Below are 20,597 nucleotides of genomic sequence, written 5' to 3'. Positions count from 1 at the left end.
TAGATAACCACAATCACTCTGGATAGTCTATTTTGCCAATGTCTTTCTAGAATACTGCTCTAGAAATGCCCTCAGGGCATTTCTAGAGCAGTAAGAGGGCTGAACAGGACAGTAACATCTCCCTCCTTCAGTCCACAGACCAAAGCCTGTGACAGACTCAATCGGAGTCTGCACTGGACTCGCGGCTGGGATTCTTTTTCTTAGCTCCTCCTAATGAGCAAGGTCACTTTAGTCCTGCACTTGGGCCCTTGATCATGCTAAACCTACAGCATATGCTCTTATGTTATTCCCTATAAAGATTTTTTTTTTCTTTTAGACAGCATTTCAGCTCAGACCTAGCACTGGATTTGGTACTTGGTAAATATTTAATAAATACTTAATGTTCCAATATAAAATTTTAAGTTTGGTTGCTTCGCTATTCCACCAAGAACTAACTTTTTCATTTCTTCCCCTTACATTCTAGCTCTATCTCCCCATAAAAATCTGTTTAGGGCAATGATTGTGTCTTAGTATTCCCATTTCACCAAAACCTGACACAGCAATTGATATGAGCTAATGAATTAATTTTTTAAATAGTAGTGCAAATTCTTTTTTTTTTAAAGATTTTACTTATTTATTTGACAGACAGAGATCACAAGCAGGCAGAGAGCCAGTGGGTGGGGGGTGGGGGGTGCAGAACAGGCTCTCTGTTGAGCAGAGAGCCCAGTGCAGGGCCTGACCCCAGAACCCTGAGATCATAACCTGAGCCTAAGGTGGAGGCTTCACCCACCAAGCCACCCAGGCACCCCACAAATTCTTGATGGATTAGACAGTGTATCATAAAATGAATGTTCTATTTTCATTAGAAATACTATCTCAGATATATTTTTATGGTGCTACTAAATTGGCAGCAGGTAGATTTTCTTCTTGTTCGTATCATTTATTGAAACTACACCTGTACTTAAGAGTCAATTTACTTGTACCTCCATACAACAGAATATGATTCAAGAGTTTAAAAAAAGTACAAACTACAGGTATGTGCTGTGCCATGGATGAGTTCCAAAAATGCTATGCTTACTAGAAAAAAAAAAACAAAAACAAAACAAAACAAAAAAAAAACAGACAAAAGAAACCACAGGTTATGTGGTTCTATTTATACAAAATATCCAGAAAAGGCAAAGCTATGAAGACAAAAAGTAGACTCATGGTGGCTAGGGGTTGGGGTTGGGGGGTGAGGGGGACAATGGAGATTAGCAATAAATGTATATATTGGGGAGATTGAAAACGTTCTAAAATAGACCCATGGTGAGGGTTGCACAACTCGGTAAATTTACTAAAGAATAACTTAAAGGGCATGAAGATACCATATGCAAAATATGCCACGACAATATTTTTTAAGTCAGTTTAGGTCTCTGCAAGTTTTTTAACATTTTTAAGGCTGCATGAAGTTCCAAGCAGACATGAACATCTTTCATGGGCGAGGTAGTTTTTGAATGGAGAGAGTACAGAGGCTTTTGAAGAGCGCAGTACCCCCTAAATAAATTATTAATGGCCTCTCTGTTATACCTAGGTTGAAATTGCCATCCAGCATCTGCAACACTGGAAAGGTTTTGTCTCCACAAGACCCAAGAAAAATGTGCTCTGGGTTTCGGCACGCTACCCCATCGCAGATCTTTCCATGGGCACATCAACTGGATTCCTGTGTCAAATTTGCAAGTTAAGGACGCCTGGGTGGCTCAGTCAGTTTAGAGTCCGCCTTTGACTTATGTCATGGTCCCAGGGTCCTGGAATCGAGTTCTGCATTGGGTTCCCTGCTCAGTAGGGAGTCTGCTTCTCCCTCTGTGCTTCACACTGCCCTCTCTCTTCCAAAGAAATAAAATCTTAAAAAATAAATAAATAAATAAATAAAATAAAGATTTGTTAGTTAATGCGGTGGGTCCCTAGGGAAGGAGAGACATAGAGTCTGGTTAAAGGTGAGTTCAACATTGACAAAAACAGAAACCCCACTGGATCTCTTCCTCTGTCCAATGTGACTGTCTTAGCATAATTCTTACTTGTACTTGTTACTATGCTGGAAAGACTCTTTCTTCCCACTCTGAACTCCATTATAAGGACTCTCTTCTGTTAGGTTTTGTGTGTATCCTGTCCCTCGGGGGAGACAGACATGCTTCAGGAAGAGAAAATTGGGGAGGAAAAGCCCAAATCATCATCCCACCCACATAAGGAAACTTACGGTGTTCACACCACCTTGTTGTCTTTTTCACTTTTCATATCACATCACAAACATCTTTCCTTGAATCGGAACTTGTGTTTTGCTTTAGCAGTAGAATTCTCACCATTTTGCTATTCTGGAAGGAGAGGAGTGTGAGGTGCTGGGAGCCCCCACCCTCAGGCATGAGACCCCTGAGCTCTGCAGACACAGCTGGAAGGGCCATGATCATGACATCCACATTCGTGGCCGAAGAGTATTTTATTTATGGATGAACTGTGACTTTTCAAACGTATTTCCTCTGTAGGATGTGGAGTTTACGCCCAGTTTTCATTATTTCAAATAAGACTGTAGTAAGCAGCATGTAGCTAAATCATTATGCAAATTTAGGATATTTTCTGAAATAAACTCCTAAAAGTGTTACTGCTGGTTCAAATACATGCACCTATATACACAGATTGAAAAATTCCACTCTTAAAAACTTTGTGCCGATCAACTCTCAGCAGCACAATATGAGAGTGTTTGCTTCCTTAGTCATCAGATAGCATTTTTTAAGTTCCTGTCAAAAACTGAAATAAAATAAAATAAAAAATAAAAAATAAAAATCCCTCTCAATTTGAAAGGTAGAGAATTTTTACAACTGTTCGTATACTCTTGAGGCTGGATAATTTTTCCATATCTAGTAGCCATGTGTGTTGTCATGTTCTATCTTTAATTCTTGGTTTTTAATTTTTTTTTCTTATAATCTTTGAAATTTTTTTTAAGAATTTATTTATTTATATGACAGATCACAGAGAAGCAGGCAGAGAGAGAGGAGGAAGCAGGCTCCCTGCTAAGCAGAGAGCCCGATGCGATGCGGGGCTCCATCCCAGGACTCTGGGACTCTGGGATCATGACCATGAAGGCAGAGGCTTTAACTCACTGAGCCACTCAGGCACCCCTAATCTTGGAATCTTTGAAAAGAAAGCTTCAGTTCACATTCCGCTCCCTTGGAGCTCAGGCTCAAAGTAGAGTTTGGAATCCAAGTACCTGCCAGCAAAACAGACCAGACCGCAGGATTGTGATTCAGGCCAGAGGAGTTCTGGATCATTCTCCATCACTTTCAAGCAGCTGACCAACTCTTAACACATAACCAAATTTCTTGGACCATATCCTTGGACACATAATTTCATAGAAATTTCAAAGAGTTCTGCCATTTCTGAAGAGAAAGACAAGCTCAGAGGTCTTAGAGGTGTGATCAGTTAAGTATCTCCCTAGCAGGCTTGCAATAGAATCTTTGCAAGATACATTTAAATCACAATGAAGTCTTGTGTAAACTTAAAGAGGAGGCTGGAGAATGTGGCAGCCGGCTCACCTCTGAGCAGTCCTCAGGATTCCCTTATCACTGACTACTCAGTTTCCTTCCCTCCTTCCTTGCTTCCTTCCCTCTTTGCCTCCCTCCTGTCCTCCTTCCCTTCCTTTCCCCTTCCTTCCTTTCTTTCCGCCTTTAGCCTCCTATTTGGGAATACCTGTACAAGGTATTGTAGGATTTCGAAATAATAAAACGCTTAAATAAGCCCTGTTCCAAAGGTGTGCATAGGACATGCACTCAGAAAATAATTTAAAAATTAGCCCTTTCCTTTTGAAAGAAAAATCTTCCAATGTATGGATCCCTGTACTTTCTATAAGCTAGCAAAAAGATGCTCAAAGGTGAATTCCTAGTATTTAAATTTTTTTACACACAAAAGTTACAAATGTTTGCTGTAAAAACTTAAGCACTATTAAACTGTATAAACATAGAGTAAAAGTGGGCCACGCATGCACAGTAATGTGGAAAAGACACAGACGTCCCCTTCGCCGCAGTAAGAGCGTGAAAGTACCCGGGCAGACATGTTCCCATGTATGCACACATCCGTAACATGTATGTAGCAAAATGCTGCGTGAGCCTTCTCCTTCAGTCTTGACATCTTGGCTAAAGCTCCAAAGCTAAGGCCAGTCATCTCAGCAAGTCCACACACCGTAAATTGTGTTAAGGAGCTGCCCCAACTCCCTTCAGCCTTACCAAGTTGGCCAAACTGGTCCTTCTATACTTACCCCAACCCTCCATCCATCCTCCAGAAGCAGAAGGTTAGGCTCATGGCAGGGGAAAGGGAGTCATCTGGGTAGTGAAGTGTAAGCCTGGGGAAAGGTCCCCAGGGGAAACTGGGGAAAGATCCCCAGTCCCCACCACAATCCATACAAGGAGGGTTCCATAGGCACCAGTCCTAGGGAAGGAGCATCTCAACCAGCCTGTTTACTCAGCCATGTGACCGCATGAAGGAGCCCACTATGCGTTCCTTAGCATATCAGCACACAAAGCTGAGAACCTGCTTCTCAACTCTCACCTACTGCTTAGAGGCCACTGAGGCCGCCTGTGATGGCAGAGCAAGGGGAGAGAACAGGATCAGAGCAAGAGGCTCACCCACTGACAGTGAGGTGTGATCTGAGTCCCTGGTGATTAGGAAAATACAGGGGCAAATATTGAAACATCATTGTTTAATGGGTTAGCAGGAAAACTTTGTTTGAATTCAGAAAATTTTGTATTGACGATAGTCGGTGGGAAAGGCCATTCTCAGACATTATATGTAGGGATTACAAATTTAAATATCTTCTTTAGAGAAAAATGGGTAGGATCTATCAAAATTTTAAAGACATGATGCCTTTTCACCTAGTAATTCCACTTCCAGCCCTCTGTCTTACAAAACAACCACAATATTCTTCCAAGGGCTGTTGGGAGACTCTGAATACGTCCAGATAAGGGTTTGCACTAAAGGAATGGCAATGGGGATGAAGGGGAGATGGACATAAGAGATCATTAATAGGTTGAATTAACCAGATTTAGAGGCTGTCGTGGGTTGTATTTTGTCCCTCAGAAAGATATATTGAAGTCCTGAGCATGCATGAATGTGACCTTATTTGGAAATAAAGTCTTTGTAGATGTAGTTAAGTTTAGGTAAGGTCACACTAGTTATGGTGAGTCCTAAATCCAGTATGACTTGTGTCTCGTAAGAGGAGGAGAAGAGACAGAAGTGGAGGAGAATGTCATATGACCATGGAGACAGAGATTGGAGTGTTGTTTCTATGAGCCGAGAGATGCTGAGATTATCAGAAACTAAGAAGAAAGCATGGAACAGCTTCTCCCCTCGAGTCTTCAGACAGAGCAGGAGCCCGGAGACATCTTGATTCTGGACCCCTTCAGATCTGTAAGAGAATAAATTCTTGTTGGTTTAAGCAAAAACATTTGTGGTCATTTAAGGCAGCCGGAGAAGCTAACAGAGGCCAGTTGGTGTAAGTGGTCCAGAGGAGGCAGGAGTCAAACGTGACGTAGACGTGTCAGGTTTGGGCCACTGTGTAGACGCTGGTGCTGTGAACTGTGGTAATGTGTGCAGAGCACAAACAAGCCAGAGCCGCTGGGTCAGGGGGCGGCAGGAGTAACCGGGTCCATATTTTCCATGGTTGGTCCTCGCCCTGGGGTCCACCTACTTGGATAAGTCTGGCCTTCATTTAGAAAGAAAATCTGAGGAGATCAAAAATAGACTGAAGGGACAGGTGAGCGAATCTTGAGAAATGTCACACTTGTTTGAAAAACATCTGTATTCAGACTGGAACCAACAAGGGGAGTTCTGGGAGCCGGGCCCGTTTCCCACCCACCCTCGGAGCTGATTCTCTGGAGCTGGTAGGGGTCTTCTCTGGCTCCCTGGGTGCACGTGGAAGCCAGTCAGATAGCAGGCACCCCAGAGTGTGTGGAATGTCCTGCAGGGAGAGGTGGCAAGACGGGGGTGAGCCTGTCCTTCACGAGTGGGACACTCACACCACAGAGCCTCCATTTCTCACCGCGAAGCAGCAATGGGAGACACGTAAAGGACTGTGAGAACTGTCGTAAGCTCAGTCAGTTCAAGCAGTTTATTTTACAGAGAAGGAAAATCAGACCCAGAGAAACTCGGTGATTTATTCAAGGTCATGAACAATTGGGTTTCAGAACTAGAACTGGAAAGTGCTCTTTTCATCACACATTTCTAAGGTCTCTTTCAGCCTTTAGATCCGATGCTTATAAAAGCAACTTATAAATAGAATGAGGTGATAGAAGTTTCTAAATAGTACCGCACAGCAAACATGGCTATTTAAAGAGAGAACTAATTAGAATTAATCAATCTCACAATTCCAAGGTCCCACATTAATTTTGTGCATTAGAGCAAAACCCATGTGGCAGGTCATGTGAATGCAGGAGATCAGTCAGGTTGATAGCTTCTCTGGTTCTTCGGGAGCATCAAGAACATTGTCAAAATCCTTTCATTACAAACGTCTGCATGGTGGATTTTCACTGATGTTCCCTGTTACACAGCAAGTGGGTTGGCTAAAAATTTTCCCCAACATGCTCCCATCATATTTCTAAAACGAAAACGGAGTGACAGCAGCCTTGCCGTAAAGTTAGTGCCTAGAAATTGTGAAAAATAGGAGCGGGCTGCTTTCCCAGGGGATGTATTCACTGAAAACAAGCATCACTCAGGTCAAACTGAAGCAGGCTCCAGGGTCTGAGCTGGACTTTGAGCGTGCCTGACAGATGAAGGGTGCATGCACCTGCCGGCTGTCACCTCCAGATGTGATCACAGACCAAGGCTCAGCTGCTGCCAGAAGTCACGGGGCAGGAAGCTCATCCCTCCCAGAGAGAACAGGACAGAGGAAGGCCAATCTCCGCCCCCACTTCTCTTCCTTTCTTCCTCTTTTCTTTCTCTCAGACCGTCCAGTTTCCCCCTCCTCTGCCTTTCCTTTGTCTTCATTCTTCTTCTCTCTCTGCTCCTCTTTCTACCTCTTTCCTAGTTTCCCATGTATCATGCCTCTTTCCCTGAATCCTCAACCCCAGCTCTGATCTATTACTGGATATATGAAAATAAAGTCACTTTATATCAATATAAGTCAATCATTCCAATGCCTCAAAAAGACTGGTCCCATGGTAATGAGTGAGGTCTGTCCTTTCCTTCTAAAAGGCTGTAATGAGTCTAAATGGTCATGAGCTGACTGCCAGGAGATCACCAGTGCAAGGAGATAGCAGGTCCCATAAAGGCAGCGCCATCTCGGTCCTTCCTTGGTTCCGTGGATGTCCAAATATCAACATCATCGGAATCTAGTAACAGAAATTCCCAACTCCGTTCCCAGTTGAGATAGTAAACTGAGCATGTTGTAGGAAGTAACCCCTTCTACTTTAAACACATAGAATGGGTAGAAATACCAGATTTTTTAAAAAGTGTCAATGTATATATATGTGTGTGTGTGTGTATACATATATATGTATACACACACTCACACACATATACATCACAGCCAAATTCAAAAGGAGGAAAACCTTGAGAACAAGACCTTTGAGGACATAGCTGCGAGAAAGTACTGAAGCCAGGTAGTACTCAGGTGTCTTGAGAGGAGACATGTTCCAGAAGACACAAATTCTAGAGGTGAATCCCTGAGCCCCTGATCAGCAGGTGGTTAGAACTAGGCTCCTTATGGACAGCCAAGGGTGAAAAAGCCAAGTGCCTATTGGGTGCCCAGAACACTCTAATCAAAAGTTTTAAGCTACCTACTAGCATTTCTTCCAATAACCTTCAAAGTTGATCAAGTTATAACTCCAGTGGACTCTCTCTGAAGGTTTTAATCTAGAGAAATGACAGAAGCAAAGGAATCTTGCAACCAAACCTGCTTTAATCCTTTTTTTTTTTTACATCTCAGTTTAGCCAATAAGCAGTTGGCTTAGAAATAGACAATTGGCTTCTAATGCCAAGTCTTTGGAATCTGGCCTAAAATCAGTCATCCTTGCATTTGTCCTAACCCTGTACCAGACATAGGTCATACGTATCCAACAGACACCCCCTGTTGGTTTTATGGACATCAGTTAAGAGCTCTATTGTTGGCAGCCTATTTAGAGACTCTCAGCTGGAAACACTGGCTGCTTCGTTGGTTAACGATATGTCTGAGCCTTTCACTGAGGGCTGCGAAATCTTAATGGAGCAGGAGCCCAGAAGGGTGATCCAGGCTCATTTAGATTCTGCAACACATACATGAACAGCTGTCCTGCTCATGTTTTTATTATAATCCTTGCTTTCCATCTGGGAGAGCCACCTCCAGAACACTTCCTTACCTGAGAAAGTGATGGTCTTTGCTTCTCACCCAGATCGCCGAAATACGGGTTTACAGAGCGCTTTTCATTCCCTCACATCGTAATGCCGTCATCTCTGTAGAATCTTATAAGCTCACAAAAATACATTCATGGGATAACCCAAGTCCTATGTGATAGGTAATGGTGCTAAGGTTTTTAACCACCAATGAGAAAAAGAGGCTTGGGGAGGTTTGGTGACCCGCTTAAGGTTACACAGAAGAACTGGGACTTGAGTCCAGCTCTCTGGTCCCTACACCAGGCACTCCAATGGCCTTTACTTCCAAAGACCATGACCTTCCACTTTCTCCCTGTATTGACACTTGTTGACATTGGCTACCTTGCACTCTTATTTTTTATTGTGGCAAAATACACAAACCATAAAATATATCATTTTAACCATTTTTAAGTGTACAGTTCAGTCACATGAACTATATTCACATTGTTGTATACCATCGTCACCATCCAATTCCAGAATTTTTCTTCCCACCCAAATTGAACTCCATACCCATTAAACAATAATTCCTCATTTCCTCTTCCCACCCCCCCAGCCCCAGGCAAACATTAATCTACTCTCTGTCTCTATGAATGAGACATAGGGACCTCCTGTAAGTAGAATCACACACTATTCACCCTTCTGCTTCTGGCTTATGTAACTTCACAGAATGTTTCCAAGGCTTATCCATATTGTAGCATATATTGGAAGTTCAATTATTTTTAAGGCTGAATAATAGTGCATTGTATGTAAATACCACATTTTGTTCACACATTCATCTGTTGATAGTTCCCTGAACTCTTACTTCCTTCTTTGGGAAATAGCACTTTGATTTTCCTTTGTGAAATTTCCTCCTCCCATTGGGTAAAGTCTGCCGGCAGCTTGAAGATGTTCTGGGCTGGGGCACCTGGGCGACTCAGTTAAGTGTTCCACTCTTGATTTCTGCTCATGTCATGATCTCAGGGTTGTGAGTTCGAGCCATGGGTTGGTTCCACACTGGGCATGAAACCTGCTTAAGATTCTCCCTCTCCCTCCCTTTCTTAAAAAAAAAAAAAAATGCTCTGGGCTGGGAACAGCTAGCAAGCTGCTGCTCTCCTAGAATTGAAACCCAAGCAATATGATAAACAGAATAAAAATGTGATGTTTTTTTTTCAAGACACAGCTATTACCAAGCAAAACTAAGTAGTAGTTTGGGCTACATAGAAATGTTTCAGCTTGTATTTATTCCCAAGCCCTGCCTTCCAGTTTTCCCTTTGATTATGTGACTTACTCAACAGCCAGTACTAGATTCTGCTGCTAGAAATCAAAGAACTCTAACATTCATCAAAACCAAATGAATGGTACCCCACTTCCACAGCCTCCATTTTAGCTATGGGCATGAGTTATTTTCCCCTAAAAGAATGTGTTCTCTGTTTATTTTTATATTATTTGTTTACATAGATTTGTGTGGAGAGGATACAATGTTTAGGGGGTAGGGAGAAGGAAAAATCAGCTGAGATTTTGCTGCCATGTTTTTGCCCAATGGATGAACTTGAGTTTCCTTAAGGAATCTACTGGTCTTCATTATTGCTTATTTTTATGTCAAACCTGGGCCTACTATGTAAAGACTTAATTGTCAATCGTCAGTATTCAGAGGCATTATAACTCCCTCTAATCTGGTGTCCCCGGATGCCCTGAAGAGCACTGATAGTTGTTTACAGAATGATCTCTTTTCATCAGTGAGAATCACCCACAAAATCAAATATGACAGTCAAGCTCCCATTTTTGCCCACCAAAAAACTCCTGTTTCTCTCAAAACAGCCATTCGCTCAATAAATAATTGTTGAATACCTGAAATATACCAGACACTGGGGTTCTTAGGGTCTAGGGATCCAGCAGCTAACAGGACATACTCTCTGTCCTTGGGAAGCTCGCCTTCTTGTGGGAGAGAGACCAAAGGCAATGTACTAATCAAGAAAACTGTAAAATTCTAACTCAAACTCAGCTGAGTGCTCCAATAAATTCTGAAGGAGGATGTCTCCTAGTCAGGTTTGCAGATAAGGCTTTCCCTGGAGGAAAGGGTGATGGAAATGAGTTTCGGAAGGTAGAGTACATAGGGGTTGTCCAAGTGGAACAGCAGGGGGCTGAGGGTTTGGGCAGTTGGCAGCCCAGGCAAAGGTACAGGCAAAAGTTGAGATATTTGGGAAACCCGGCATCTCTGTCTCAGAAAATTGTAGCTCTTCCATTCTTATTTTACCTAAGAGTTTTCCCAGGGATTTTGTTTTTTAAAATGCCTTAATATACCCTATCTAATGCACGCTATCTAAGGTACCCTATCTAACAGCAGCCGTGTTAGACCGGTTTGGGCTGGGTCCCAGCATCTGCCTCCCATTTCTCCATCCACTTCCTTCTCTTCTTCCACGCATGCGCCATCCCCTGGCTCTTGATCAACAGGCCCGGCCCAGCTGGGAAGAGCATCTTCTGGGCTGAAAAATAAGGGATTAAAGGAGCTTCCGGCTCAAGTCCATGTGGTGGGTAGTTTCACCCTGACCTTGTGCTTGGAGTCTGATAACCACGTCACTGAGATAAGACTCTGTTTTGCCTGCAGGCCTGGTGACAGCTACCCTTCTGGGTAACCTTCCTGCTGCTCCCAGCACTGTCTGGCATCAGGGCTCTGTCTTGTTTTTTCCTCTCTCCCTGTTGGGAATCAGAGGGCCGTTTGGGAATTCCAGGAGGGCCCCTCTGTCTATAACAACATGTCCTAAGGCCACTCCCAGCCCGCCATAGTTTGGGAACTTCTACTTTGTATTTCCAAAGGTAACAGGTGACCCCTGGTAGGACAGGTGCCCTCCGGCTTCCAGGTGCTCGCAGTGACTGCCCCCTGGTGGTCATTAACACACCGCGCTCTGGCCTCCTAGCCCCGCGGTCCTGGGCATCGGGCCCTTCAGCTGGAGCCCCACTCCTTTTGGGGATATGCAGGGTCCTGGCTCTTTCTAGTCTCCCGCAGTTAACCAGGCCATTCCGCAGCCATAGCAGACCCCACACTGAATCACAGCCAGACCACCACCCTGCCCTCTAATCCAGAGCTCTTCATACTCCGCCCACATCCTGTAACTAGTAAGTGAAACTAGCTCTGTTAACTAGGACTCAGGAACTCTGACTCATATGTAAAAAATAACTTGTGATTAGACAAGGATTTTCTTTTCATTACTTGCAGAGCACGATTATCATCAGTATGCATTTCCTTGGCTGGTCAAGAAGGATTCGTAACGACACCGTCTTCAGCTGATGTCATTCACACCTTCTGCGGACTGACGGAGACCGTGACGGTAAACCGAGAGGCCAGGATCCGTGATGATTAGATCAGTGCGTGCAAACAGATCCCCCATCGCATGTACGCCCCCTTCCAGAGGTGGGGCCAGGATTCCAGTGGGGAAGGTTATAGATGGCTGCAGTTCTCCACTGAGCACTCAAGGCTCCTGTCTCCTGCCCCAGGCTCTCCCACCCCAGGACACTCAGGGCAGAAGGGAGGGAAATAGCATCAGGTCTTCCCATTACAGAGCAAGCCTGTGGAAGGAAACCCCTCACTCACAAGGAGCTCCCCTCCCACCCCCCCAGCCCCCCACCCATGCCATTTTGCAATCCCTGTACCAGAAGAGCACGTCAGCGTGTGCTAGCTCATACACAGGGTCGACACTAAGGATGGCTAGCCAAGCTGGACTTTTCCCCTGTTCCTGCTCCCTGGCACAATATGAAGAGGAGATGGGTGTCCCCTACCATGTCCCCCTTCCCCACCACCTGACCAGAACAACCATTTCCTTGAACACTGCCCAAGCTGCAAGAGAGGCCAAGCTCAGAAAATGTGCCAGGGTACATTAGCTGTCACCCCACCTCACATGATGTCTCAGAACCTGTAACCTAATACATGTCCCCACAATCTTAACACTTCATCTTGCTTTGCAATCCTCGGTGACAGAGATGCCCGCGTAGAGTGCCGGGGAGCCCATGATAGGAGCTCTGAGTACAGGCTGTTCTGACCATATCTGAGAAATACCTACGGGTGTGGGAGATGGAGGGAGGTGAGGTGGGGAACGTTTGATGATGCAGATATTTAAAAAAAAAAAATCCAGAATTGGCGCATTAATAAAACATATCAAAAAAATAAAAAGAAAAAGAAGAAGGAGGGGGAAGGAAAAGGAGGATGAGGAGGCAGGAAAGGAATGCAAATGAGACAAAGCCAAGTCCCCTTCTCCCCCCTCTCTGGTGAAGGGTCCCCATGGGTCTTATAGTCGCTGTGACACTTGTCACTGCAAGCCTTCAGTCTGGTTCCACAGAGGTTAGTAATGTTTTCTTTTTAAATGATCAACCCCCACCTGCTCAATTTTGGCAAGCAGATGTCACCAGGATGGGCATAGCTCCAGATGCAAACAAAGATGGGAGCTATGGTCCTGGTCCCCCCACAACACCCCCGGGCCCCTCCCACCTCATGGTTGCAGAATGCAGCACATGGAAGTCATTCTGACTGGGGAGTATTGGGGGCTGGGGATAGCTAGTCTAACTCAGGATTCCTTTTTCCCTTTGGCTTAAAGCTTGCCCTTTTGCTTCAGCAGTACCCAGACTTGATAAAAGAACTCCCTCTGAGCTCCCGAGGGTCCCAGGCTATATCTCCATGGCAGCCTTTTCCATCCACCAGAGGCACACAGCGCTGACACCCCAGAGTGTCTGCAAAGGCCTGACCAGGATCGAACAAGATTTAGGCAAGGTGTGCCCCCAAATCTGGGCCAGTTCAAATATGTGCATCGTTCCCCACCTCCCTCTGGCTCAAACAGTGGATGGTATCTTTAGAAATATTTGCATTTTGAAATCTCGGGCTGATATTTTTAAGGTAAGCCCTGTTGGAGAAATGTAACAGTTTGCAAATGTAGGCTATAAAGGATTAAAGACATTGTTAAAAGAAAGTGTTTCTTATAAAACATTTGCTTTCAGGGATGTGATTATTTAATCCCAGGAAAGCTATGCTTTGTTAACAATCAAGTCAAGATCCCATACATACCTGAATGGGAAAATTCCATGCTAGAAAATAAATATCTAGTAGGGCAATCAAAGGTTAACAGGAGATCAGAAATTCCCGGAAGAAAGAAAATAAAGCTGTGAAGTTCATTGTGAACCGTAGCTCCACGGAACAGAGTGAGCGTGCCCAAAATAAACAGAGACTCGCAGTACCAGGATGCATTGCTTCTGTTACCCTCCCTCAATGCACTTGGCTTCTTTAAGGAGGTGCAATGGCCAGAAATCACTCCTGTGGAGCAACCTCGGCTCCACAGAGACCCAAGACATATCTGTTTAGAGGCAATTCTCTTCTGCAGGTGCTAGAAAGGTCACCTATGCCTGAGGAGTAGAGTCATCCTCCAGGAAAGAGCGACACCATCACAACAGGTTTTATTAAAAGTGCCTCCATGTTCAAAAATAATTTCCTTTTCTAGAATTCCAGTCTACCTCTTTCCCACCAGCAATGAAACCTGTGCTCTTTCGGAACTTCCCGACATTATCCCACGAGGGAAATACCAATTCATGATAATTTCCACCTTGCGTTATATATTATTTATTTACCTGACTTTGTGTTATTTAGTTTTGCTTCCATTTTTCGGTTGTTCTCTCTTTCTCCCTCATTTGGAAACTCCGTGAAGGGACACACTCAGAATCTGCTTTTCTTTTGTGCTCCATTGTGTGAGCCTACAAATATTACAGGCATTTGAAATACTCTCAACGGGCATTTGAAATACTCTCATTGGATAGTCAATGAAAGTATTTCAAATGCCCGTAACTTAGGCACGATGTGCCCCCAAATCTGGGCCACTTCAAATATGTGCATCGAATCACACATTTTTAAAAAAAGTATCACACATTTAAAATGAAATGCTTGAGGAAATCTTTGTTCTAAGTTATTATTGAAAAGATTCCTTCCAGATACAATACTTTAAGAAAGATGTGAAAAATGACCATTTCCATTCTAAACTCGTGACCTGAACTTCCTGACCACTTGATCACGATAGACTGAGTTGGCAGACTCCTGGTGGTTAGGGCCTTTCCTTTTCTGTAGACCTTCTTAATATGATAACACCACCCACTGGAACTTGCCTTTTTCATTTCTTCTCTAGACTAAGCCTGCAACCCCAAAATGTGGAACTTATCCTAGGGCTGCCATTTATCCCCATTCTGTGCTGTGAGTACAGAGTCTTAAGGATCCTCCTGGGGCTTAGAAAACCTAATTACCCACAGCATCTCATCACTTTTTTTCCACCTAGTCATGTTTTTCTCCCAGAACATAGTCACTCAAGCGCAACATCCAAATACTCACTTAGACTGTCATAGTTATTTTTTTTCTTTCTTTAAGAGCTAATAAAGGGGTGCTGTTTCAAGCTTCCAAAAAAATATCACTTCAGGATAATGATGATTTGGGACTGAAAGCACTTGAGAAAAAGAAGACACAGGAAGTGCTCTCTGCCCAGTATTCCTATCTACCTAAAAGCAGAGCATAAATTCCCCTTTTGAAAGTGTCCTCTGCCCTCTCCCATCCCAGGAAGACGAGAGCAACCCTTATCAGCAGAAACGGAGACAGGACCTAGGCAAGTCTCTGTAAATGAATTTTACTAAATACCCCTTATCTAACATTAGTTTTCCCCATTTGTTTACCTTCCCACAATTTATCATCCCTAGAGGCTCAAACCCTCTTTCCTGCATATAGTCTTGTCTCCGCAATGTGTCACCCTTTATTTGAACGGTATATAACTCCCCCAACCCCAAGCCTCTTACTTGGAGTTTTCATTTTTGCAGAGGTGGGGGGATCCCCCATGCATGTAAAATTAAAAATAAAATCTGTATGCTTTTTCTCTTGTTAGTCTGCCCTTTGTAAGTTTAATTTACAGGCCACAGGGACAGAACATAGAAGGTAGAGGAAACATTTTCCCACCTTACAGAAATAAGAGGAAAAACACTTTCACCTAATTTTTGTTTCTTGGGTGGGGATCAAGTTCAAAACTTGACACTAGCCACAGTAGCAGAACTACCACAGGAATAAGAAAAAGGGGGACCAAGGACTTCAGGGTTTTTAAGAAGTAAAGGTAGAAGCTGTAGATGACACGTCCAAGCAGTGGCCCCAGAGACTTTCCTGATACATCATGTCATCTCCTCATTAAATGGCCAGGTTATCCTACTAGAAGGCTTCATTTCGTCAGGTATTAATTCATCACTTTAGTGAGTTTAATCCAAAGTTCTCAAGTCAGTACATTTCTGATTTCAAATTCCTGTAAAATTTTTAGCTCATGTTCCCAAGTGACGTTTTTCTTATTAGATGGATTTATTGGCCTCTACTGTCACTCTCAATTTTTCAGCTGTAAAGTGTTTTCTACTCCATCAGACCCCAGACACACACTTTGAAGAGCATTACAAAAAGTCTAGAATTTATTCCAGAAGTCCAGCCACCCTTAGCCTAGATTTCTGGGGAGTGGTTCTCAAGGGGTCACATTAATGAACTCTGACAGGAACTGTGGGTGGGGCCAGACCATACCTGTCTGAGTGGAGCCTGAGGTCCCCGGCCCCATTCCTCACCACCTGGGCCACAACCCTCAGCCAAGAAATAAGAACTTGGCATCAGATTCTGTACTGTCTGATGAACCAAGACACCTGCCCTTTGTATTCTTTTTTAATTTTTTATTTTTTATTTAAATTTCTATTTAAATTTTTAAAATAAAAAATAATTTTTAGGATGTATCTAACATTTATTTTTTATTATAAAAAACAGTTTTTATTTAAATTCCAGTGAACATACAATGTAATATTAGATTCGAATGCATATTTTTGTTTGTGGGGTGAATGTGCCTACTCAGATATCAGTAAAAACTAGCATAATTAGGACCACTTCAGCCTTATCATAAACAAGTGTGTTAATTCCCCAGGACGTGAGAAAGCTCATACTGTCGTATGGTGATTTTTATTCTTATTAAGCTCGGTCCAGCAAACACGTATTCAAGTTCCACTCTGTCTACACTGATCTGCCATTGGGGTCGAAGAAATCTTGGCATGACTAATATGAGACTCCAATCCCTGATTTCCAGGAGCTGACACTCTCCGGAGAATGGAACTTATTTTCAGAATGCTTTACATGAAGCATGGAGATGAGGTTTATATCAGTTTCAAAATATGTTGATCAAAAAAGAAAAAGAAGACTGGGCCACCCAAAGCCCTTCCGAGCTTAAAAATTAGATGTTACTCATTGTGTAGTTGACCTCTGAGGCAATCAAAATAGGATGTAAAAAGCTCTCTATCGCTGCCAAGATTTAAATCATTTTTCCAAAATGGGTTTGCCAAAACAAAAGGAGGTGTTTTCTGCAGCAACCTGCTTAGCAATCCCGAGGAATCACGGTATTTTTTTAGGTCTCTGCAGCTATCTGCCCCTTCCACTTGTGATAGCAAAGCATAATGAACCGTCCAAAGGCAGAAATAGCAACGCTCACCTTATCATGCCAAGGGATGTCATATTCTTTCTATAAACAATACGGTGCAAAGGTTCAGGAAGAGTACGAGGTCTGACCTGCAGCGATTTTTCCACGACTCATCAGTTTGGACAGTTACAAGAAATCAAGAGAAGGGATTTTCTTGCCTAATGATTTCTAACCTTAAGTTCAGGGAGTTAGTCTCTCTCAAGATTAGAAGGCACGACACGAAACACATCCTGAGGAAAGGGTGCAGTGCGTTTTCTGCAAATACTGTCCCGGGGCTGTGAACTCTCTCTCTCTTTATTTAGGATATCAGAGGAAGGAGCAGGACAGGGAAGGAGGTTCAGTCTGCTCAGCTCAGAGGAGGTGCCTCAGGAAGCGTTTTCTGTCGCTGCTGTGGGGACCAGGACAATATCCATTCTGATGATGGAGCTCGGTCTGATTGCAGACCACCAACAGCCAGGTCTCAGACAGTGGCCTCGGGATCCCAGAGGCTTATAAATAACCCCTCAGAACTGCTTTCTGCTGATTTATTACTACAAACCAGTAGAGTGCCTTTCCCCGAAGATACCAGAAATTAATGCAGAAAGGACACGAGGAGCATGTACTTTGGTACACTTCACACATCAGAGAAATCCAAAGCTTCCAAAAGGGATAAACAGGCTGATCGTCAGATTTTTACCTATCTCGACGATTTCTACGTGCTTTGATTTCTTAAGGATGTTACATAGAAATCTGATTTCTCCTCTTTAGGAGTTAGTGCGCTCTGGGGCCTTATTTCCCAGTGACAGACCCTGTGTCCGATGCGTGGACACCTTGATGAGGTGCCGGCCCAGAGCTCTGCTCCCACTCAGGCAGGTGGCACGTGGTGCTGCGGAAGCGGAACCCCCCGATAGGAGTGACACAGAACCAGTGACTGCTCCCCCACCCCACACCCCGCACCCCTTCTCAGGGGCACCACCTGTGCTGGGGTCCTCCGGAAAAGGGGTTTCCACCCTCTTCCACCGCCCACTATTTCTGAGCTCGAAACATTAAAATAAAGTACTTCTAATTTTACGTATAAACTCAAATGGTAATTAAAACCCTTTTCTCCCCAGTATCTTGGCCTCAGTGGATACAGAGTCCAGCTGCTTACTATCTGTGGGAGGCAAGTCCAAAATAGTTACGAGAATTTGCAATTATCTTTCACTGTCCTCAGAATACCCCTCTCTCGAATGCTTGTCTATTTCTGTACCTCCAGTTCCACTTGGAGGGAGTGTTTGCTGTAGGATCTTTGGCAAGCCAGTTAGCCTCTTTGTGCCTCAATGGTCCATCGGGAAATGGGGAGTGGCACAGGGTGATCCCAGGATCCCTGGCAATGCTGCCTCGCTATGATTCAATGACCTCCCCGGTCCTTAATATTCCGAGGAGTATTTTTCAGTGCTTTGTTGGAAAACGTTGAGTCACACTGGAAAGGCAATTACGAGATGAGGTTGGAGTGTAATGATACCTCCTGAAGAAAGATTGGACTGAGGAATGTGGACGAGGAATGCAATGAGCTGTGGGATGGGAAAGTGAAATGCGAGTGAGGACATGACATATCCTTTGCTAACGGGCAACATTGGGCAAATTCCCGATGCTTGATGAATGGCCAGTTGCAATCGGAAATAGGACTCTTCCCAGAAAGCCTGCCCATCATATCTTTGGCAAGGCCTCCGAGAAGTGAGTCTGACGCTTTGCCCAGGCCCTGGGATGAGTCAGCACTGACCGGGGTCCTGACCAGCAGAGCAGCCGAGACTGACCATATGAATGCTCGGACCCGTTAGGCTAATGGCCACGAGGACACGTTCTTCTCAGAAGGCTTGCTTTTGACACCCATGAACAAAATGTCTTCCTAAAACTACACCCTGAAACCTTCATCTGAAAAGCCTGAAGTGAGGGTCTTGTCCACGGGACACCCTAGAGGTGGGTTCAGCCCTAATGTAGGTCACAGGCAGCCACACCCATGTCCAAGAAAAGGACATGGGAACTTCCCAGCAGATAAGGAAATCCAAAGCTTTGGCATTTTCTTTTTAAAAGTCTCAGGTCAGGCTTAGGGGAGATCCAGTAGGGATGGCCTGAGGCAGGTGAATTATCTGGAAACTGCCCCTCCTGCTCCACGCGCAGGCCATGGGAAGGAGGTTCTCCTGCCCTCTTCCTCTCTGGAATGCCAGCTGAGCAGACTGGCCAAGCCAGGTGCACCAGAGGAGGCTTCCTCCCTTGACCTGACCAGGGGCAGATTTCCCAGGTTCTCCGCAATCAGACTGAGCCTCCAGGACCTCGGGGGAGCTCAGATCTCTTAAGGCAACCAGGGCTCAGAGGGTCAACGACTTAGAATACTCCGGACTGTGTAGAGCCCATTCTTCCCAATTCCCACATGTATAACAAAGCATCGCTGGGAGAGCTTTTAAATATATATGCTATTATTTACAAAAGACTGTTCAAACATGTTTAAAAAAAAATAAACTCAAGGGGTACCTCATGATTTAAATGAACCTCTCTCTGTTATGCCAAATACCCCTTTGCCTGGCCATAGTTCTACTCTTCAGAAGCAACTTTGTTTTGTTTTTGGTTTGGTTTTGGGTCACAGAGAGAGAGAGATTGAGAGAGAGATAACAAGCAGGGGAGGGGCAGGGAGCCTGATGAAGGACGGAGCCACCCAGGAGCCCCAGAAGCAAGCATTTTTAAACAGTTCTGGTTTGAGGTCTTCTCTACCACAGAACTAGTCCATGTGTGTGCACCTGTGCTTCTGGCCTTACCAGCTTCAGAGAATACATATCTGCTTCCTATGAGGAAAGGTGTGCATTTCACATACTTTGTACTCTGAGCTCGCCTCCTCCATTTCACCTTCCAGTTTTTGTTGGTGATGTTAACATTTTGAGATCTTAAATGGGTCATGCATCACTTTAAATAATCTGCCTCAATGCTTGCTTCTTGATTCATCGTCTTCTGGCATCAAGGACCCACTCCCTGTGCAGTAAGATGAGGAAAGTAGATTGCCACAGGCTAGCCTCCGGCTCACACTTTCCTCTTCCAGACTCGTCACCTGATTAATATCATCATCTGGGCTTGAACCTCTATACTGTTCTGTCATTTTAAGTTTGTTTTCTGTACTTTGTCTGTAGCTCAACTTTAAAAATTAAAAGCCAGTGAGAGATATTCATAATGTTAAGATTATATAAATACTAATTGCAGAACCAAGTAGCATGGGGATGCCTGGGTGGCTCAGTCAGTTAAGCGTCTGCCTTCAGCTCAGATCATGATCTCAGGATCCTGGGATGGAGCCCTGAGTTGGGCTCCTTGCTCAGTGGGGAGCCTGTTTCTCCCTCTACCTGCTGCTCCCCCTTGCTTTTGTGTTCTCTCTCTCTTTCTCTCTGGCAAATCAATAAATAAAATCTTTAAAAAAAAAAAAAGAGAGAGAGAAAGAGAGAGGTGTCTGGGTGGTTCAGTGGGTTAAGCCTCTGCCTTCAGCTCAGGTCGTGATCTCAGGGTCCTGGGATGGAGCCCCGAATCTGGCTCTCTGCTTGGCAGGGAGCCTGCTCCCCGCTCCCCGCCTGCTGCTCTGCCTACTTGTGATCTCTCTCTCTCTCTCTCTCTCTGTTAAGTAAATAAAATCTTAAAAGAGAGAGAGAGAGAGAACCAAGTAATATGTAAGACCCATAAAGATGGAAATGCAACTTTATGTCACCAAAAATATCCATCCAAAAAATAATGGAAAAAAAGAGTCGCTTTATTTAGACCCTTTCTTTTTTTCCAAGTCAC

Source organism: Neovison vison, chromosome 1 (assembly GCF_020171115.1).
Source record: "Neovison vison isolate M4711 chromosome 1, ASM_NN_V1, whole genome shotgun sequence".
Taxonomy (NCBI): Eukaryota; Metazoa; Chordata; class Mammalia; order Carnivora; family Mustelidae; genus Neogale; species Neogale vison.
The sequence above is the reverse complement of the archived record's forward strand: the minus strand, read 5'-3'. Positions refer to the sequence as shown.